Consider the following 23,214-nt stretch of genomic DNA (forward strand, 5'->3'; position numbering starts at 1 on the left):
ATCAGTTCACCTAAAGCCCATTAAAAAAAATCCCATACTAATAATATAATATAATAATAAATTGCCAAATGCAGAAACATCAATGTAAGTTATCACGATGTAGTGGCTCTCGCTAACAGACAGAATTAAGTAACCAGAATTAGGTTAAAAAATTCTGTATACGTAGACCATGTTTCTATAAATTTTGATATTTGGTTTTTATTTGAGGCAGATATTTTTTCCATTAAAATGTGATTTATGAGGAGGTTAGACCATTGGTCGATATTCAGAGTTTGTTTATTTTTCCAGTTAACAAGAATTGTTTTTTTAGCGATAGTAAGGGCTACAAGTGTAGATTGAAATTGTTTATGTGGTAAGTCAGTTGTTGTTAGGTCACCTAGCAAACACAAGTTTGGAGATAAAGGTATCTTACAGTCCAAAATAGCGGAAAGTTTTTCTAAGACTAAGAATATGCTACATTCTTAAAAAGAAAAACAAATGCAGTCATCTTTTTATGATTGAATCATGAACTAACTCAAAGCTACAGGTACAGTATATGTTGCCTTAGCCTTGGTCTCATTGTAAATGGTTTATTGTGCATCATTTATTACATTGAAGTGTCCCTCCTGCAAAAGACAGATTACAATCAAAACAGGGATGTTCTATGAAAAATGTTCATAACGGCATATTTAATTCAGAATTACTGAAATCAGCAGTTGAAATCACCTGTAAATTTACATGGACAACTGTGGGTTTCCCATTTTAAGATTCATTTGTTAGCACAATGTCTCACATAATATGGACAAAAAAAAGAGTAATATGCATTGTATATTGTATATCGTGTATTGGAATACAGTGATATTCACACAGCTGTGCTCGCTCTGCTTTTGGTCATAAATCACCTAAAAAAAATTGGGGGGGAAATCCCCGTAGGATTATGTGTCATTCAAAAATGGGCACATCGATTAAGCGTCATAATTGTTTTAAAAACCCAATGATTTCCGCCACCGTGACTGCCTGGTGGAAGGCACTAGAATTGACAAAAGCCCAAGTGGAGCCCTGTGGACTTTCTCCCCTATGGCATAACCCCGACTTTCAATTTAACAACCAACCGTTTCATTTAGCTGTGTGGGAGCAGAAAGGAATTACACATCTCCACCATCTCTTCTCAGATAATATGTTTATATCATATACATCCTTGCTCCAAAAATACAATATAAAAAACGGAAATTTTTTACATTATCTACAAGTTAAAAATATGATAAAGAAAAAAATTCCAACACTTCGGGGTACGCTCCAACCGCCTGTTTTAGCTAAAGATATTAACAAGCTTTCTCCGACAACAACAAAAAAACTTTCAAAAATATATAAGTTACTTTCATATACTGATAAAATGTGTTTACCCATCTCGAAATGGGAGACAGACTTGTCTATAGCACCGGAACCTGACTTTTGGATTCAAGTTTGTGAAAACGCATTTAAAATGACAAAACACACAAATTTACAACTTATCCAATATAAAATTATTCACAGAACATACATTACTCAATATATGATGAAGAAAATGGGACTCTCAGACTCCGACATTTGTCTCCAATGCTTACAAAACACTACAGACACTTATGTTCATGCTTTATGGTTATGTACTCCGGTTATGTATTTCTGGACTAAAGTCTTAGAAAAACTTTCCGCTATTTTGGACTGTAGGATACCTTTATCTCCAAACTTGTGTTTGCTAGGTGACCTAACAACAACTGACTTACCACATAAACAATTTAATGGGTGGGTGTTGGTGTGGAGGGGATATTATACTCATGAAATAAAGGACCCAAAATGTCTTGTATTGAATATGATACGTTTGGCGTTATAATGTTAAGTGAAAGTTTGAAAGATTGAACCGTTTTAACATTTCATTTGATTTTAAGCTCAACTGTTTTCCCAGTAGATTTTGAGGAAAAAACCCTTTTCACACAGCTCACACAGCGCACCGCTAGATAATTGCTCACAACTTTGAATAGAAAGGAAGAAAAATGCTCAAATATGGCCCAATATTGAGTACGTGTGTAACATGCTTTAGATAGTTATTCTTTGAATGTTTGCCATGGTTGTTTTTGGAAAATTGCAATATGTAAATTGCTTTTCTTTTTGACTCATTTGTCTTTGCAATCAGCAAGATGAATGTTTATGACAGACCGTTCCTTGTCTATAAGATCTATACATTCTTATGACATAGTGTGTTATCATTGCCTGCATCAACTTGTATGCTTGGCACCTGCGGCAAATGGAAGTACGAGCAGGTGTTGGTGCAAATGTGAGACCGTTGGGATCACTTGAGTTCTCTTCTCTACTTTCTTTCTTTCCGTTCCGTCTTCCCTCCTTCACGCTCGCATATTCACTTCGACATAAACCCTCCTTCACCTTCAATTTTCTTTTCAATTTAGTGAAGCAGTAAAGAATCTGTCGCTGCTGGGTGTGGATTCCAATCATTATCTGATGAAATCACCCATGCAATACACATGCATGTTTTATCCTTTAAGTTTTAATTATTGACTGTACCTTAAGAGGCGCATGACATGCAATACATTGAAGTTTTTGAATTAAAAAAAAAAAAGACATTGCGCATTCATTAAAACAATGATGTGTCTTCTGTTTGGAGGTACGTACTATACATTCAAAATTATTTATTTATTTATTTATTTTATTTTTTTGTTAGTTTTTTCTTTTTTTTTCTTTTTTTTCTCTCAGGAGAGCTCAGTATTGTTCATTCGATTTGACATCATCATTGCTCTCCTTTTTTAAAAAAACAAATAAATTTAAAAAAAATTAATAAAAATGTTTTTTTTTCTTTGTTTTTTTTTTTAAATATATATACATATATATACATATACACACATATATATATAGATTTTTTTTTTGTATGTGGGTGAGCATGTGCATGTGCGTGCGTGTGTGCGTGTGTGTATTCATCAGTTCACCTAAAGCCCATTAAAAAAAAATCCCATACTAATAATATAATATAATAATAAATTGCCAAATGCAGAAACATCAATGTAAGTTATCACGATGTGGTGGCTCTCGCTAACAGACAGAATTAAGTAACCAGAATTAGGTTAAAAAATTCTATATACGTAGACCATGTTTCTACAACAATTACACAATCACAATTATTTTGTAATGAGAACACCTGCCAGTGAGCTGTGTGAGGAATGATACGCGGAGCTGTTCAACATTTGGCAGAGAATTTTTCTGGCAGGTCGACATTTGCCGCGCCTTACGGTACAGCACACTATAGACAGCCTCACATACACTAAACGACTACAGCGTAAAGCTCACTTGCACATTGTGTTGTGATCCAAAGCAAAAGCTGTGTCATCAATTCATCAACCAATACAAAGATAATAATCTTCAGTTTGGTTGTATAAAATGATGCCTCTGTCATGTAGCTACAGCGTAATGCATGTGTAATTTTATGTCATGGGATTGATCAGCTGTCGCTTTTATTGTGATGGGTTTATAAGGATCTGCACGTATATTTTGTGAGCTTGTGAGGGTCTTTCTGAGGGAAAACACTAAACAGTCCCTATCTGAGATGTGAAGCAGATACCATTTCATGTTTTTGCTAATTCAGTTTCCAGTTATTACTGCATATCGCAATCTAGTTTATACAATTCACTGATGATGAATACGATTGTGAGAGTTTCCAATCCTCAAATGGGTAATGAAACCCGCAATTGTGTTGATTTTCCAGCCGCCCCCAGCATCCGCCCTACCCCCTGTAGATGATGGTAATCCCTGCCCTTGACTGGAATTGGGATGAACACTTTCCAGTGGGGGAATGCATTGCAACATTTTCCCGTACTTCCAGTCTTCTGCATCATCTTACCCTATGCACTTGCAATTGGGATTTTGTTGTGGGTTTGCAAATATGCAGCAAACACAAGCGGACATAAAACACCCTTGAGACAGACATGTGCGACCTAAACTGGAATTAATCTTATCATCTTGAGCACATTAGTACTGTCCATGACACAACTGGACCCAGGGTGTTTCAGACTACACAAAAAGGATTTGGGAAGATTCTGGGGGAGTGAGGCATGACCGCCCTGTTGCAAAAGGAAGCTGTGCCAGATTCCCAAAGACTACATCATGACTCAGAGTTCAAGGCTCCATACTTGTAAACAGCATTGTTCACACGGCTTTTAGTCCAAAACATACATGTATGTTGTTTAAAAAGACCCGCTTATCCAACCAAATCTTAATTATTTTGATTCAAGTGGGTAATGGAGAAAATGGGGGCAGAAATAATACCGCAGGATTATTTCATCAGAGTCCAAGATTTTTTGAGGATGTAACTTTTCATTTCTGCATAATTCCACTGGTGTTGATAAAGCTGCAGCCCTTTCCTTAATTTATGATTGTAATTTGGTTTTTCAGCATGAATTTGGGCTAATGGTCAGGGTCACAGTTGGAAATGAGTGGGGGTGTCAAAGTCATACTATGACCACATACAGTACATGAACTGGATTTAGTCACTTCCTTTTGACCTATCTCGTCATCTTTCGCTCCTCAAGTGCCTTGCAACTATTGAAATGCAATAGCTCAGCCTTAAGGAAAATGATATCATAATTAGCACATAACACTGGTTTGCATAAAAGTAGCCAACAACATTTTAGGGCATTTTGCAGAATTCAAATATCTCATTAGTTTTTCTCTATATACTCCTGTTTTTGTTTGTTTTTGTAATTAGACATATTTTTAAGTTTAATGTAAATGTTTTTTTTAATATACAGTTATCCAATAATAATAATAATAATAATAATAATAATACCTGTTTGTCCAAACCCAAAGCTGAAAAAAAAAATTCACATGCTCATGGTCGCAATGTAAAACAAGAATGCTTGCCCACTAAAATATGCCTTAAGCTACCAAGTAAACTTCAGAAAGTCTATAATGCATGTAACAGATTGTATACTGAACCTTGTTAAGGCTACAACCAGTAGCGGGTAAGATTACCTTTGGCTGGTCCTAAAAAACATTAAATGATAAAAGTATATTTATATTTTTAAACAACTACAAATACCCATGTAGCAAACTGAGGTGATATCTCCTCTTAAAGTTGTCATGTGGGGTGAGGAATTAGGACCCAAATGCAGACAAGACACAGGTGTTGGAAAATAGAGATTTTTTTAAATGCAAAAATACAAAGTAATAACAGAAAGCAGGGCTGAACAGGGGTGTCCAAGCTTTTTCATTTGAGGGCCACATACAGAAAATCAGGACGATGCAAGGGCTACATATGTTATGAAGAGACATTGTGTTTAGTCCTAAATATTTTTACAAATTGTACAAATAATATATTTGTGCTTTTACATATCTAGAAAAATGCTACAGTATATAAACCAATTTTTGACACCACTGGCCTAGACGAAAACACTGACTAATAACCTTGATGTGCTGAGAGAAATCTCAATTAACTCTTTGACTGCCAGACGTTTTCAGAAACAGGTTGTCCCCAGTGCCAGCCGATTTTAAGCATTTTGACTGATCTTTCAAGGTCCATAGAAAATTATGTGTTTGGACTATGGAAACACACATACTACCAAATGAAAGATTGGACTCTCATCTTTCATCAGAAAAAAAAGTTTGTTTCTACCTTATTCCGTTTTTGAGTAATCAACAATAGAAAATGGTTAGTTTCACCTCTGTTTTGAAATAAACGTCTTTTAACGTCTTTGGCACTCCTCCGTAGGATCTTACTAAACGTTATTTAACGTTTTTGGCAGTCAAAGAGTTAAGGAACCTCGACGTACTGACAAAAGTGTCGTTCAGTAACTCTTGCTAGAGCAATGCATTATTCTATATGACAGAATGAAAGCATATATGATCTGAAAAAAAAAGAGGGGCATAGCAACTGTATAGCGACTAAAAAGTAAGAGTGACCAGACAAAATATGTGTTACTAATATACTGTTGGCACATTGCCATTGCATAGCAAATGACCACTTTATCACCTTAATGAAAATAATATATAATAACTGCATATTACGAGACAAACTAAGAGTGGCTTAAACAACATCATCATGATCAGTATCATCATAAAAGACATAGTAACTACTTAAACATAATAACCACAAACACATAATACAAATATATCACAACCTGATGGAGAATTCCCGTGGCTTGGCTTTTAAATGGACGCTAATTCCGCCAAGTTAACACAGTGCATTCCTCAAATTCTGGACCGAAAGTGTCAGGTTGTTTTCAACCTTAAAGGTGTGTGTTGTGTGTGAGAGAAAGTTGTACCTGAGAGAACCACATTATAGTGTCACTGTACAATACATGTATTGAAGTGCTTTGAAACCAAAGAGCAGACCTTTGCCTGTTTCTGGATTGTCCATTATGCAGTACCGAGTCCTCGTCTACACATTTAGGGATGGATATAGTGTGGTCAGTCAACCTCATCTATAACCTCCTTCTCGGGCAGATCAAAGCATACAGAGAGAGGCTCATACTGCAAGAATGCTATATGTTAGTGTGTGTGTGTACGTTTACATAAAACAGCAGCAGGGTGCTAAGCAGGAAAATATTTTTTAAACAGCAGAGAGCCAAGAAAAGAGAACGCAAATTAAAAACAAAAATTGAAGAGCTCGTTTTTTTGTTTCTAGGAAATGTTGGAATCAGAGTGAAGGTAACCAACAAGGTAAGTGCCTCTTCAAAAGAAATGTGAAGGTGAATTTTTGTAGTGGTAGTACACACTCTTTTTTTCTCCTGAGGGTGTTTTTGGATGCCTTTCTCATCAGTCTGGGCAGGACCTATTTGCCCCCCCACCCCCTCCCCTTTCCCTGCCTCATTTCTGTGCAGTAACTGGAGCCACGCGTTGACTTCAGGTTGAGAAGTGAGTGAGGGAAAAAGAGGCAGAGATAAGGACAGAAGAGACTCGCAGGCACCTCACATGTTGGAAATTGGAGTCAGTGTGCATGCAGCCCACAGAGTTGAGGTGAGGGGTGAATATCTTCGCACTTTATCAGCTTTCCTTGTGCATGACACTGTGCATTTGTGTGTTTGTATGCAAACACATCTTTTGCTGAAAGTCCAGCAAAGATGATGTCCCTCATGCTGCATTGACAAGCAAATGCAGTCCAAGCAGCGCACCCCTCGTACCCCCAGCGAAGTCATGTGTGTAACACCATCTTCATGTCAGTGATCGGACTTTGCCGCACGTGTGAAAGTTTACCTTTTCAATGTCACACGTGCGGCGTGGGTGTGAATCACCCTGTGAAGTGGAGAATAAGACTCATTGTTGGAGACTGCAGACACCGTGCACCAATATTTATCTGCATGTGCATGTTGAGTCTCAGTGATTCATGCTTTGATTCAGCGTCTGCGATATTTGTAGAAAACAAGGTTTTGTTTCAGCTGTGGTCTGCAGTGGACACCAAATGAGGGGCAGACCTCGGAGAATCAAGACCTCATCTGGCCGCAATATGGACTGCCTGCACATTTTGCTGTCACGTTAAAATGTTGGATTCTTTTAGTCCCAGATTTATGTTTGCAGCAGACTTCAGATGCTGTAAACGTGATGAGAAGCAGTAAACAGATGGAGTCAGTTGCTTAAAGGGAAAAATGCATCAACTCGTACCTGGCGGAGGTGTGCGATAAAACGGTGCCCCTATTCTGTTAAGATAAATCTGCCATCCAATTGCACTGCGAGGAAGATTTCCATGTGCATGTGGTTACTCACCTTTGGTCGCAGCCCTTTCAGAGCTTGCAGGGTGCTGTTGTGGGTTGTCAGGGTGTGGCGAAGGTGTAGAGCAGACAGTCCAACACACCTGATGTCGGGTGAAACCGGATCAGTCATGCCAGTCTGCCTCCATGTGCCTGCCTAGCCACCACACTTGTTTTAAAAGGTGGAAAATATTCCTCAGCTTTGCCAGGGGTGGCATTCCCCATGTGAGTGTAACGTTGTTATTTGTAACATTATACACACACACACACACAGCTGGATGCCGTGTGTACGTGTCTGAGTTGACCAGATAGTTTCTCAACTTTTAGAGTGGTGCAAACAGCCATTAACTTGAAAAGTGAAGAATAACATTTTACTCAATTTGACAGCAATTCAGTCAGCACTCAAACTTTACACTCGTTACAAGCAAGGATCTCGTTTCAAATGTTTATTTGGTGAATTTATTGATTTACGAGACCTGTCCACAGTGAGGCCAGCAGTACAACAAAGATGCAAGTGACAAACGCTGTACAACAGGGGTCACAAACTCTACTTATGTGGTTGCATCTGGAGATAAAAGTCTGGGTGTGTCTGGGCCACATCAAGTGAACCACAAAAAAAAAGGGTTCAAGTATTCAAAAGAATTCAGTTGGTCCACTTTATTAATAACAGTACAGAGCAGTAATAGTTTTTCACAACGTGAACTGAACAAGACTGGTGACCCGGTCCTCTTTCTCATCTCCCTCAGCTTGTCTTGTTAAGTAATGACATCTGACTTTTTGAGCACCACACCTCTGTGAATTCATGTCGGGGAGCACCTGTGCTCAACAAAAATCGTCCTGTCGCCTGTTTTGCTTGAAATGACCTGTTTTCATTGCCAACTTAAGATTGGGTGGCAGGATATCTTTACTCATTTGCTGACAAAAACGTATAAATATGTTCTATTTTAAATGTTTTAAGTGTCCCAAAGATGTATTTATACATGTTTTTATGTTTGTTTTTTATGGCTTTGATGCAGGCTCTCAACTACAGAGAACGGTTGAAAAAAATGGTATTTATTACACAAACGGCCAGCAGGTGTCAGCAGAGCAAAAAAAGATCAACCAGGGCCTTGATGAAAAAAAGCTAATTTACCCACGAATAGATTTGTGAATAATGATGAAACTTAGCTATATTCTAATGATATTTGCTGCAAAACGGAAACAGATGGGGTTTCATCCTGTTGAAAGAGAGAGAGACTCGAATCTTTCTTTTGGTAGGTTCCATGTTTCAGTGAAAACGGCTGGGAGTGAATAAGTTAAGAATTATGTTTTGCAGAAAAGTGTCATGAGTCAGAAATATGGGAATCCATAAGAGATTAAAAAATAAAATAAAATAAAAACAGCAATGACAACAACAACAAAGGTGGGGGACCGCACGAACAAAAATTTTTATGTCAAGTACCGGGCCACAAAATATCATCCTACGGGCCTTAAATGGCCCCTGGACCACTGGTTTGAGACCCTTACTGTACAACAATACAATTGGCTGGTGACATTAGACAGAAATTATTGTTTGCTGAAAATGCTGGAAAAATCAGAAAGTATTGCCGTGGAAAGCCAAGGAAGTAAAATGTCTGGCTATAGGTAAAATGGTTTGAGCAGATGGAAAGACGAGGGTGTGACAGAAAATACGTTGAAGAGCGGTACGAGGGAGCGGATGACGTCTGTCTACTCGGGAAATGCTGCTGGAATGACAACTTTTTACTTCATGTTAAACACTCCTCTTCCTGCTCCTCCCTCCTTTTTGGACACTGTCGTCCAGTTTCATTTGTCATTTACGACCTCTTCTGTTGAAAAAACCTTTTGTGTGGATGCTGAAATGACAGGTGGAATAATATAAAGATTTTTTTTTAAACTACTTTCATTTCAACACTCATTTAAAATTCCTTTCATTCATATATACTGTATTGATATTCACTCGCAATATTTAGAGTTCACTTATTTACAACATTCTAATTAGAACATTTGCTGAAAGTCAGAGTCCGGAAAAATTTGATCTTTCCAATTTAATTTTGGATCAGCACAAAGCGGACTTTTGCAAATGTTGCACTGACTGTAGTGAGGAAGTCTCAGTGAGGAGGACGTCAGGGGTGCAGAGGTCAGATAAACAGCAGACTTTGCCATGGGAGACCGCTGTTCAGTTCCTGTGTCCAACTGTGAGTCCCATATGAACAATTCAAGTCAAAGTAGTGCATGTAGGCTGCAGTGCATATTAATAACATCCTTGCAGAATATTAGGAAGTATAAGCAATTAAATATTGTTTTTGTTTTACACACTGTTTATGGGTGTGCAAAAGTAACAACTTGCAAGACCAGCTGAGTCCCACTTTTGTCAAAGCAGCCGAAGGAAGTTTTCTTTTTTTTTTTTCTTTTCTTTTTTTTTTTTTTCTTTCAGGAGAGCTCAGTATTGTTCATTCGATTTGACATCATCATTGCTCTCCTTTTTTTTAAAAAACAAACAAACAAATCAATTAAAAAAAATTTAATAAATGTTTTTTTTTTGTTTTTTTTTTTAAATATATATACATATATATATATACATATACACACATATATATATATATATATATATATATATTTTTTTTTTTTGTATGTGGGTAAGTATGTGTATGTGCGTGTGTGTGTGTGTGCGTGCGAGCGTGTGTGTATTCATCAGTTCACCTAAAGCCCATTAAAAAAAATCCCATACTAATAATAAAATATAATAATAAATTGCCAAATGCAGAAACATCAATGCAAGTTATCACGATGTAGTGGCTCTCGCTAACAGACAGAATTAAGTAACCGGAATTAGGTTAAAAAATTCTATATACGTAGACCATGTTTCTATAAATTTTGATATTTGGTTTTTATTTGAGGCAGATATTTTTTCCATTAAAATGTGATTTATGAGGAGGTTAGACCATTGGTCGATATTCAGAGTTTGTTTATTTTTCCAGTTAACAAGAATTGTTTTTTTAGCGATAGTAAGGGCTACAAGTGTAGATTGAAATTGTTTATGTGGTAAGTCAGTTGTTGTTAGGTCACCTAGCAAACACAAGTTTGGAGATAAAGGTATCCTACAGTCCAAAATAGCGGAAAGTTTTTCTAAGACTTTAGTCCAGAAATACATAACCGGAGTACATAACCATAAAGCATGAACATAAGTGTCGGTAGTGTTTTGTAAGCATTGGAAACAAATGTCGGAGTCTGAGAGTCCCATTTTCTTCATCATATCATCCGAAGGAAGTTTGCTGATGCTAGGTGGCAGTTTGCAGGTTGACTTTTGGCATCTCACGCTCAGATTGCGCTTCCTCCCCACTTTCCTATCAGATTGTCAAGTTTAGTGGACCGCAAGCAGTGCAAGTTGAAAACATTTGGCAGTTGAGCTCATCGCCCAATAACACAGCTGGAGTGTTGCCAAATTGTCTGTAAACAGCAGATTCGCATCCAAACCGCAGCTCACCAGCTGATAAATGTTTGAGATGATCAGTCTTTAACCACTTTTTGACATTCTTCTTCTCTATTTTATTATTATACTACAAAGCTCTGTGTGTTTTTTTGCTTTAGACTATTGTTTGTGTTATGCGTACATTTTACGGCCCGTTTTTTTTTTTTTTTTAGCAAAACAGCTTTTTTTTCCCCCCTGTAGTTTACAGGTGAAATTTTCCCAAATACACCAAGTTTGATCTTCAGTTAATCATTATATACAATCATTACAGCTGCTATAAGTCAACAAATTAAGTGCCTAATGTCCAGGTGAACACGGTGCACGCTGTCAGGAGAATATATACACATTTAAGCTATACTAGTAATGTGTATGTGTAATTCAGACTTAAATGAAAATATATAACTATGTTATGACAGGGCTGTGTATTTAGACACTTGAGATTTTAAGCAACAGCCTGTAGAATTTTCTCAGGCACACGAGGAGAGAAGCAGGGGTGGAGGGCGCGTTGAGATAATTTGTTCCTAACAATTATCAAGACTTTGAACTCTGGTGTAAGAACGATAACTGAGTTAATGAGGCAGAATTCCTGCCCGAAGCTTTGAGCCAATCCCCTTTGTAGTGTTTATTATTGTTGATTGTTCAAATATACAATGTGAACGCAGTTTGGTGTGGTCTATGGGCTGCGCTGCAGCCTATCCACCACCTCTCTTGATTTTCGATGCTGTCATTTTGAAATCATGAAGTCTTCCCAGCTGGGACGGAGGGCAGCATGCCAGACTGGGATCGGTCCAGCGTAACCAGACACCAAAGTGGAGACAGTCTTTTGCTGAGAATACGATCGAGAACTTAACTAAAACTAATATATTATCACAAAAATCATGTTTGAAATTGTTGACAGGGTGGCCAGTTACTTAATTTAAGTTTCATGTTGACAAATCTGGTGAAAATATGTTGTGCCTGCATATGTTATTTAATCAAAGGAAGTTAACAGTCCATCCATCCAATTTCAATAGAGCTTTTCATCGTTAAGATTGCGGGTGAACTCGAGTCTATCCCAGCTGATTTCGAGCGAGAGGCGGGGCACATCCTTGACTGCCGATCACAATGGCAGATCTACACAAACAATCATTCACTTCTTTTCACAATTTGGAGTCTTCAATGAAGCCAACATGCATGACTCTGAAATGTGGGAGGATAGGCCGGCGCTGAGAGTTCAACCCCAAACCTTAGAAGTGTGAGGCAGGCATGCTAACCGCTATACCACAATGCTGCAGGAGATAACTGCAATCTCTGTTGCGTTTTTATGCTCAGGGACCTTTTTAACGCATATATTACCAGACAGATTAAAAAGACAGCCATTAATAATACAAGTACACATTTCAACTCATTTTCAATGAAATGGTGAGTGAGAGCAAACGTTAGCCTCCCCAGTGACTAATGGGACGGCAGTTTTCCTCCCGTGTGCATGTGTAAATGTGTGGGTGTTTGCATGTTTGGATTTGCGGTCGCAAAGCTCCGTCTGTGTGTCTGTGTATCAGTGCGTGCAGGAAAGTCTTTGACACGAGAAGTGGTCGTTGCTTTGCGGTCGCGTGGACTAGATGAACTCACAAGTCGCGCGCACGCACACGCGCACGCGCACGCGCACGCGCACGCGCACGCGCACACGCAGACTTCCCTCACAACACCTTGAGGTGACTCCCTGTGGCAGTGTGCCCAGTGTGTCGCTAAAACCACAGAGCGGCACATTCCCAGACTCTGAGAGTGAGACGAGATGAGCAAAGTGGAACAGACGCATCAGTCCAAGGTGGTTCCGTGTTTGTCTGATTGTATTTGTGTGTTTATCTGCATTTGCACACAAGCTTGGTGGGAGAAAGCAAGGTGGGGCGGGGGGGGGGGGGGTTATTCTTTCAGCTGTGGCTGCTTTTTATTAGATGTGTGATTGTTCACTGGTGAGCTCCCACGGGTTACCATTTTACGGCTGTGTAAATGACTGTATGTGCCACATGGCCATTTCAGCCAGTGCATAATTTTGATGTCTTTTTTGATTGGCAGACAAGTCGTACATGGCTCAAGACAGCACATTTGCCATGACAATATGCCATTCCAATTGACGGGCTTGAATCCACAATGGTATTTGTTTTAATTTCCTCTATTTTACACACTAGACAGACCTTTGGGCTCTGGCAACAGAATGAGGGTTAGAGGAAGTTAAGAGGGAAGTTAGAAAAGTCCAAGAGGTTTCCTTTTGTTCATCCTGCAACCTGCTGTTGATCAACGTGAGGCAAATGAGCTGATAGATGGTGTCAACAGAAACCAAAACACAATTGCTACTTTGTAATAATTCACATTTAAAGTGGAAGTCAACCTTAAACATTTCATGACAATAATATGTTATATGTGACCTCACTAGCTAAACATTACATTGTAATTAATATTACATTTTTGTTTTTTGTCCATCTCAGGAGGTGGCTATTTTGCCACTTGCTGTCTACTGAAAATGACATCAATGTTGCGTAGGGCTCAGGCTTGATCAACCAGAGCTCACCTGTTTTTCTGAAGCTGCGCTGTGATTGGTTGTTACCTGAGACCTGAGCAACATTGATGTAATCTTCAGCCACAGCAAGTGGCAAAATGGCCGCCCCCTGAGATGGATAAAAGCGACTGGATTTTGTTGCTTAACACTTATTCCACTTTTGCGATATCAACCAGAATGTCACATTTAGACTAGTGGGCCTGCATAAAACATATTATTGTTCAAAAAAAAAATGGGTTTGACTTCCCCTTTAACTCTTTGACTGCCAAAAACGTTAAATAACGTTTAGTAAAATCCTATGGAGGAGTGCCAAAGACGTTAAAAGACGTTTGTTTCAAAACAGAGGTGAAACTAACTATTTTCTATTGTTGATTACTGAAAAACGGAATAAGGTAGAAACAAACTTTTTTTTCTGATGAAAGATGAGAGTCCAATCTTTCATTTGGTAGTATGTGTGTTTCCATAGTCCAAACACATAATTTTCTATGGACCTTGAAAGATCAGTCAAAATGCTTAAAATCGGCTGGCACCCACGGCATCCATTTTCTGAAAACGTCTGGCAGTCAAAGAGTTAAAGCACTGTCTTTGCATAATGCAATATGATGAAGCATGCCAAGAACGGGCTTAACATGCATTTAGGCTTTTGAATATAGTTGAAATTGTCTGGGACTTCCTCATCATCCAGAGTTATACAAAAGAATATTCACTTTGACCGTGGAGGCATTTTGGCACGTTTCAACGAATGCTTTGCCACTTTATTTCCTTTTTTTTCTGGAGAAAACTTTATTTCCATTGCAAAGTTGCGACCGCAGCCTGCTTTGGAGTCTGCAGGAGGTGAGTTATGCTTTTCGCATACTGTGGATTTTGGGTGAAGTATCAATTTAGGTTCACCATGGAAAAAGAATAACAGTCTGCAATCTATTGCTCATTGTTCGAATAAATGTGGATCTCGGCACGTGCATATCAAACATTTTTGCTCAGCGCTTTTAATTTATATAGCGGTGGGGGTATACTGGAGATAAGTCTGGAGTTGATAACTGAGTCAGCAAATGCAGCCCCATATGTATATTGACGACCAGCGGCAAGTGGTTGAAGTCGAGTTTTGGAGAAAACGGTGCAGCGGATCGAGAGTGGGTGCGGTGTTTGACTAAGAAGTGATGAGCCAAGAGAGAATAGACGAGCAGGATGCCACCATCTGTTAGCCACATGCATCACCCCACAGCTGTCACATAAATCTCAGAAAGCTCAGCAAGGCTGCATTCCGCCAGGCAAAACATCCATTGGGTCTCTACCTCATCGGGCCCACACCACACATTCAATCCATGTAAAAATTAATTGAGCTAAAATTATACGCATCGGATTCATAAAGACTGCTTGATTTATGACAAGTGTGAGGTTGAAGTGTCGACCATTTCGACGGTGGGGAATTGTGACATAGAAGAATGGTATTACCAATGTGTCAGCATTTGAGGACTTGGTGCAAATGTTACATAATCGCTGCTATTTCACTGGAGCTCTGTGAATTACTGCGCACAGCTATTGACAATAAATGATGTTGAAAAGTACTGCTGCTAGGCAACAAGTCCTGTTCTTCTAGTGTGGTCTTTTGGCTCTCCACTACATTAGGAACAGTCGATGTGAAAATAACCAACAGGGACACAAACAAATACACACTGTTTAAGGTCACTCGGGTCAAACTTGATCTGGAGGAGACAAATGGGACAAACGGATGCCCGTGGGTACACATGTGGAATGTCAATTTGTTTGCTCTCCATTGCTGGTGTGTGTCCCATTTGATGAGTGGGGCATTTGCCTTGCCATCAAATGACTTCATAGAAGCCAAGACTGGGCAAAATTCCGAATTTAATTGAGAATGACCCCTAAATTCCAATTCAATTGTTGAATTTGAATCGAGGTGGCAAATAGGAAGCAGAAGTGCAATTCAAATTTGAATTGCAGGAGTAGAATTAAAATTCACAATACTTCATCAAATAGTGAAATGTAGTAATTGTTTTGAAAGCCTGCACAGATAAAACAAAATCATTAAAATGTAAAAAAACGTTGTACCTTGTCAATAAACATCTAGAGTTTACTATTTGTCACTCGTGGATGGGGGAAGGGAGTGCGCACAGCGGTTGACGGCGTGCTGTTGGCTATTCTTCAACTGGGGGTTGTATAGAAAAATGTGTGATTATTGTGCGACTTTTGTCTCTGATAGATATACAGATATTTTTGGGATGATTTTACTGGAACTATATATCAATTGAAATCATTGCTGGTAAAGAAATCATATAATAACATAGCAGTCATGGATGAGTCATCACTAATTTGAAGTTCTCTTTCAAAGCTGCGCTTCATATGTCGAGTACATTCAGGCGCTGCGGGTGACCAGATCAGGGCTGTTGAGAAAGCCCAGTCATTACATCACATGCATCACAGTCACGCAGTGTGGCAGATGGATGGGGGTGAATGTTTTCCAGGCAAAACATCAGAATGGGATTGAACACTAATGTAATGTTAAATTATTCTTACTGCACTGATCAGCAGAAACAGCTTGAGAAAAGCGTGCAGCCACGGCTCTGACTTATGTGGCAGGAACATTGGGACATTCTATGGTTTTACTTGAGAACCCGGAAAGCATAAAACGATTGCAGTTCTCTGCTGTGCTGTACATCCATCATCAATTTAGCATGCTCCCCTCATATGACTCCGACCAAAAAGCTGCTGCCTTGTCTCATCTGCATCACACAAAGAAAGACAATGTGAACATTTAACCACACAGCTCCTACTATTGGTACAATCTAAATGCCATGTTCCAGTGAGCGTCGTGGGGCTGACGGCTCCGGTGGCTGCATCAGTCTCGTTGCATGACCGCTTGTGTACTTCTGCGTACACCGCAGCGCTTTGCCTCAGCTGGATGAACTGCAGCCGGTCAAATGCTCGGCCCACAGCTGCACGACAGGGACAGCTGTGACTGTCAATCCCATCTTCTGTATTTGTGGCCAAGTCCCACTAATCACAACTGGATCATTCGCTTTCCAATGAGATGCATCTTAAATTATAAACACATTGTATGATGACTGAAAAAGAAATGTGGTCAAGATTTTGTTGAGTATGTTTGAACCAAATCTGCACAAATGCTTGCATTTTTTTGGGGGGGGGTTAAATGATATTACAAGTAGCATCATTGCTTTCCCAGAGATTTATCTTATCATGGCCTCCCTGAAAATCACGTGTCGTCTAACAAAGCATAAAAGCTGTGCATCTTTCTTCCTGTACTTTTCCTCTCCTTTTCTACATCTTCCTTTCATTTTCAGCCACATGTTTTGGGCATGAAAAAATGCAAGACAAAGAAGAAAAAAAGAGAAGAAGACAGTTCCAAAGGAATATGGCTTGTATTAATCTGGAAACATTCATTTTCATCTGAATGAAATTTTTGGTTTGAACTCAGTATCCTGAGAGAGCAGGCAGTGCGTCACCAGCATCCCAGATGGGCAAGGAGTGGTCATTAGGTTTGTCACTGTTACCACTGTGAGCACATCACGCCGAATTTGGTTGAGATTTCTTGCACCTTTCTTCTTACATTACATCAAAAAGTACACATTTGTTATTGATAGACCCTTAGTTTGTACTCAGTAACCTGAGATGGGAACCTAGATGTTTCTTTCAATTGAGGTTTTGTGCATCCATATTAATGAAAACACTCACACAGAAACACATTTGATGACAATCAGATATGCGCTGCACCGGTATATCAAAAGGATATTCCAATATGTTGGGCCTATTTTGCTTAAGACTAACAGAAGAAGAAGAGAAACAAGACAGGGTAAACAAAGTTTAACGGTAGATGATTTCAACACAACCCAATAGAAAACAGGTGTAAGTTACATAATATTGAACTTTTTTTTACAGTGCCATAATTAAAACACACAGCTATTGACCAGATATGTAAATCAGTATTTTCACATGTATCAATGCACGTTGGAGGCCTCTGTTTTCAAATGTTGACATATGGGTTTCCATCCACCCATTTTTATTAGAGTTTTCAAGAAATGCGAAACTAAAACTGAATGGAAACGCTAGAAATTCAAAAAAGGACCCAAAATTCGCAAGATAAGTTTTTACGCTTGGAGGGGGGTGGATTTTGAAGCGTATGGAAAAAAAGGAAAATGCCGAATTTTGGCTATGGAAACAGGTTTTGCGAATTAACGCTGACAAGACTGGATATACATCTCACGTTTTGACCGGATATTACGTCTGTTTGTAAAGTAAGGTATGTTTGGAGGGGACGATGAAACAGAAATCTTTTTGGAGTTAGGTAAAGAGGTGAATATTAATGATATTTTAGATGGAAAACAGCAAAGAAACGCTACGGTTTATCAAGAATTACAAAAAGCAAACTGATACGTCATCGCACGACGCAATCGCTTCCCATTCTTCTTCTTTTAAATTACTGGTGGATCACATTTCTATGATGGATACCGCCACCTAGAGCTCAATATTTGCGAAGGAAGAACAGATGGAAACGGGCATAAGTCATATGTCCGTCTTGCACATTGTCAGTAAATTTGCTTAAAACATTGAAACAATTGGATGGAAACCCCACTATAGTTTTACTCCATAATATCTACTATGTGTATAAGGGCAAGGACAAATATGCATACATAAATGGTTTCCTGCTGCTCACCGCTCCCTCAGGGGATGGGCCAAATGCGGAGAACAAATTTTTCCCCACTTAACTCTTTGACTGCCAAAAACGTTAAATAACGTTTAGTAAAATCCTATGGAGGAGTGCCAAAGACGTTAAAAGACGTTTGTTTCAAAACAGAGGTGAAACTAACCATTTTCTATTGTTGATTACTCAAAAACGGAATAAGGTAGAAACAACTTTTTTTTTCTGATGAAAGATGAGAGTCCAATCTTTCATTTGGTAGTATGTGTGTTTCCATAGTCCAAACACATAATTTTCTGTGGACCTTGAAAGATCAGTCAAAAGATCAGTCAAAATGCTTAAATCGGCTGGCACCCACGGCATCCCTTTTCTGAAAACGTCTGGCAGTCAATTAAGTGGGTGTGACAATCAGTGGTACCTTAACTGTAACTTTACAATAACATTAATAATAAGTGCCCTATTTTCATGCTTAGCGCAAATCAAACACAACTGGGTGGAGTTGTCTTTGTTTAGGTATTTTGCTTGACTCGCCCTGATGGCATGGAACACAGTCGACTCCTGGCCAATTTAAGTGGTTCCCCTTATTCCAATTAAAATGAGGGTGGTAGAAGTGCGTTTAGCGCTTGACATTGCAAAAGAAGAAATTGACTCGCTGGCTGCCGAGAGATGAGATTTGTGGGCGCAAAGTGCGTTTATACAGGTAAACTGCAAGAGCTTCCCTTGAGGAGGATGTAGTCGGCCAGCAATGTGACATGGCCAATTGGAAAACGCCTTGCACCCCTGAATGTGTACAGGGGCGTGCTATCAAAATAATTTTTAGATGATAATAGCAACAATTTATTCAATTAATTACATTGTACAATGATTCAGAGAGATTGTCCCTCGCAATATTTATCAATGAAATACAAACGTTCACGTTGAAATCACGTTACACCACCTACACCACAACTTAGACCTGCTTTTTGCGAGTCTAAAATCTAGATTGCATGATGCCCCTGGGGCGTGACAGTCGGCGTTCTCTATAACGCCCAGCGAGGTGCATTGCATTCACAAACACGGTAGACTAAATTTACTATGCTGAGTGCACAGGGCACCTGACTACCAAAATAGGACCTTAAATGTTTGAATGGCATGCTTCTGCAAAACTAAAAAAAAAAAGCAATTTATTTATAGGGGTTATGTGTAAGTGTAACCAACTTCCACATGCTGCAAAACGAGACAAAGCACCTCCTTCCGGTCAGGTGAATTGTTTATCATATCATGCTATATATGTATAAATAAATTTACATTCTAGCAAGTTCGGGTTCAAACCATCATGTCAGCCCGTAGTTATCGCTGTGCAGACAGAAAGTTCACCAACCCATAACTGAGCCAGTTAGACATGAAAACAGCTTCTGGGAGCCCCTGAGACGAGACATATGACCGTTGCATAATGTCAGTGGCCAGTGGCAGCAAGTCAGGCATATCTTGCTGCTTTCAGTGTTCCCCGTTCTGCCTCTCAGGAAAGGGGCCCACTCTGTTATTGAGCTCTCTTTTTTTTTATCACTGTGAAAAGATCCTGATCAGATGTGTAACAGTACGCACACATGCAGGTAAGATTTGGTCAAACTATACTTTTACCACAAAATCCATAAGACACAGGAATGATGATTTATAATTTTCCTTTGATGAAAGAAATCATAAATTTTCTTTACAGATGCCCTTTGGAAACCTTTTAACAAAAAACAGCAGAAATGTTAGAAACGTGAGTAGCTTCAGTAGCTGCAATACTTCAGTCACGGTGATGACTACCAAACACATACAGCTCAGAGCCTCTGCAATCTTCTGTACTTGCAGGTGATTTGAACTGGTCTGATCTGAACATTACTCTTAAAAAGTGCTGTGAAATTCCTAAAAGGCATCTTGAAGAGAGGATAAGTGTGTTTGGGTTTAACCTGTCCTTATATATTGGTCTGACCAGCGACCGTAGCATTAGGCTAGTAGAGCTTCATTTCCCATGATCCTTAGACACGGAAGCAGGAAGTAGTTCTAGTTGCAACACACCTGCTCGCGATTAGAAGTGGATGAGAACGCAAACATGGATGTGAAAGTAGATAGAAAATAATTGAACCGTTAAATTAATTTTATTGTATGAATCTCTATGACAACTATATTGGCATACACGCGGCCCAAACAATTGTCTTAACTGACTGGACAAAATAAAAAAAATGGGACACCCGAATGGAACCTGCGTATAGCGCAGGGGGTGCTCAAGTTCGGTCCTCGAGAGCCGCCATCCAGCCTGTTTTCCATGTTTCTCTCCACTAACACACCTGATTCATGACCAGGATCGTTATGAGGCTTCTGCAAAGCTTGCTGATTAGCTGATCGTTAGATTCAGCTGTGCTTCAGGGGGGAAACATGGAAGACAGGCTGGATAGGGGCTCTCGAGGACCGAACTTGAGCACCCCTGGTATAGCGTATAAGTGAGACCAAACAGTGTGGTTGGCGAGACTCATAACCGGGATGTGTGATTGCCCTAAATTGACTATAATTCCGTTGCACACTGATGAAGTCTGTGGCTCTCGGGTAAACCGGTGTTAAACACACATACACACATATGTTTTTGTGATGTCACTCGACAGTTTTACCAGCCTGACTGGGCAGATTAGGTCGGAAAAATCATTCCTAACGCACCATTTACCAGAGGATAATCACTCAGAATGATTTCATTAGAGATATTTGATAATTACACCTTTGCTGACTTTGATCTAAGAAATACTGTTTTTTCCATGTGTGTGTACCCGGCTTGAATTCAAGCCAAAGCCTGATGTATGCATTGACTATGTTTCTGTATTTGACATTAGACATAGTGTGAGGTAAATTATGACTTTTTTTTTCCTCCTCTAATTCTACTGGGTGGCACATGGACACCATGTTAATGCAATACATCACTGTAATGCAATGTGCACACCAGCAGACAGACGTTTACCACATTATCCAAACCTTGTGCAATGACTATAGGGGACACTCCTAGTTGTCATGCATACTTTTGGCAACACCTGATTTATGACGCTGCAATGTGGCATCCCTCACCTTCACAAAGGAGATTGACAGTGGTCAGTATCTCCCGTGCTTGTATATTTACCTGGCTTGCATCTGGATGACCTCTGACCACAAGGAATACATCCCCGTGGGAGAGGGAAATGTGCCTGTTAGAGGCCAACTCGTGGGCGGCAGGGCGGTTTTATACACAGACTGGCATTATCTGCAACTTTTGCTCCACTCAGGGCCACTAAATATACCCTCGGAGGCCTTCCCAGGCTCCTCCAGGCTGGGGAGAAGCGGCCACTGCTTGGGCCGCGGGCCAATGACATGGCTGCCGACCTCCACGGAAAGTATTTTTAAGGTCAATTACAGGGTATAGTCCTTTTTAAATGGCCGACTGGTGCTGAGGAGGCCTCATATTAAAGGTTTATGTGGCAAAGGACAGGGAGAAGTCTGCCATGGCTCACCCCAGTTCCTATTGTTACCGTGCACTCGCTGAGACACTGCGCTGTAACATATAGATTGAAATTGAGATTCTAGCTCTGTGTCATATCTGCATAGTAAAAGGACATATTTGAAATATCAATAGAAATTGTAGCTTACAGAGCAAAATAAAATCGAAATAGATCCAATGGAATGTTAATAAGGGCAGCCTGGTCGCCTAGTTGTGAGCACATCTGCCTCACAGCTCTGAGTTTTGGCGTTTGAATTCTGGTTTCAGCCTTCATGTGTAGAATGTGCATGTTCTCCCCGGGCTTGCTCGGGTTTTCTTTGGGTTTGCCAGCTTCCACCCACACTCGGAAAACACGATTGGTTAATTTAAGACTCCAAATTGTCCATACAGGTGTGAATGTGAGTGTGAATGTGCCCTATTATTGACTGGAGACCATTACAACATGAACTACACTTCCTTCCTAAAGTCAGCTTGGATACGCTCCATCTCACTCGACCCAATTTTTTTATTTTATGTATCTTTTTTTTTTTTACACTTATTGGTATATTTCAAAAAGAAATTCAACTCACACTCTGATGTGTACTTGTGTGTTGCACACTAGAAACTCTCAATTGTTGGACACGTTTGTTTGTAGTCTAACCCGGGACCTCTGATATAAAATCCCCAAGCCCTTACAGACTTGCTGCTGCAGCCACAATGATGATTAAGGATGTTTAATACTTTTTTTTTTCAGACCGATACCAGTACGAGTACTCGACTCTTGAGTAGTCACCAATACCAAATACCGATACCACTAGTACTTTTGATACATAACAATTGGAAAAAAGATAGGTAATTTTATAGAAAGAAAATCTCCTTAAAAATGCATGAAATTAATGGCAATTTTCTATTCTTCTAATTTCTAATTTCTAGATCATAAAAAAGCTGCAAGAGGATTGGCCGCCATTCCCGAGTACCAATACGTTGGAATAACCGGTAATTAGTATCGGTACTCGCCCATGATTTATGAGGACAATCTCTCTCAATATCAACACGGTAATCATTATTTCTTAAACTGTTAAAGGTGCATTGTGCGGTTTAAAAAAGTAATATTGAAGCTTTTTCTAAATAATGCATGCTCCACCAATGCCCAGATGAGTACGAAGAGCCCTGACTGTTTTACTCTGACTGCACCTATCAGCTTTTCTTCATCTTCCCTTTATGGTGCAGACCCTCACACTCCACAGTTTCTTTGGGGAGGGGAGGAGTGGAGTGGTGGAGGGTGAAGTCATGCCCGTCCCCGCGGAGTAGCGCACACGTGGCGTGCACTTAAGATCGTGCACGTACTCGCACCATAAACGAGCCTGACACAGATGG

The 23,214-nt window shown here is 39.6% G+C and overlaps 1 protein-coding gene across 1 annotated transcript in view; it reads left to right on the plus strand.

Annotated features, from left to right (window-relative positions):
- The first annotated feature begins 6,834 nt into the window (after positions 1-6,834).
- The window catches only part of znf469 (zinc finger protein 469), a 71,696-nt gene continuing 55,316 nt past the window's right edge, over positions 6,835-23,214 (plus strand). The window contains exon 1 of the mRNA XM_077569277.1: positions 6,835-6,975. The gene's annotated coding sequence lies outside the window, so the exon portion shown is untranslated. The remainder of the gene's footprint in view (positions 6,976-23,214) is intronic.

The sequence above is a fragment of the Vanacampus margaritifer genome, chromosome 6 (assembly GCF_051991255.1).
Source record: "Vanacampus margaritifer isolate UIUO_Vmar chromosome 6, RoL_Vmar_1.0, whole genome shotgun sequence".
Classification (NCBI taxonomy): Eukaryota; Metazoa; Chordata; class Actinopteri; order Syngnathiformes; family Syngnathidae; genus Vanacampus; species Vanacampus margaritifer.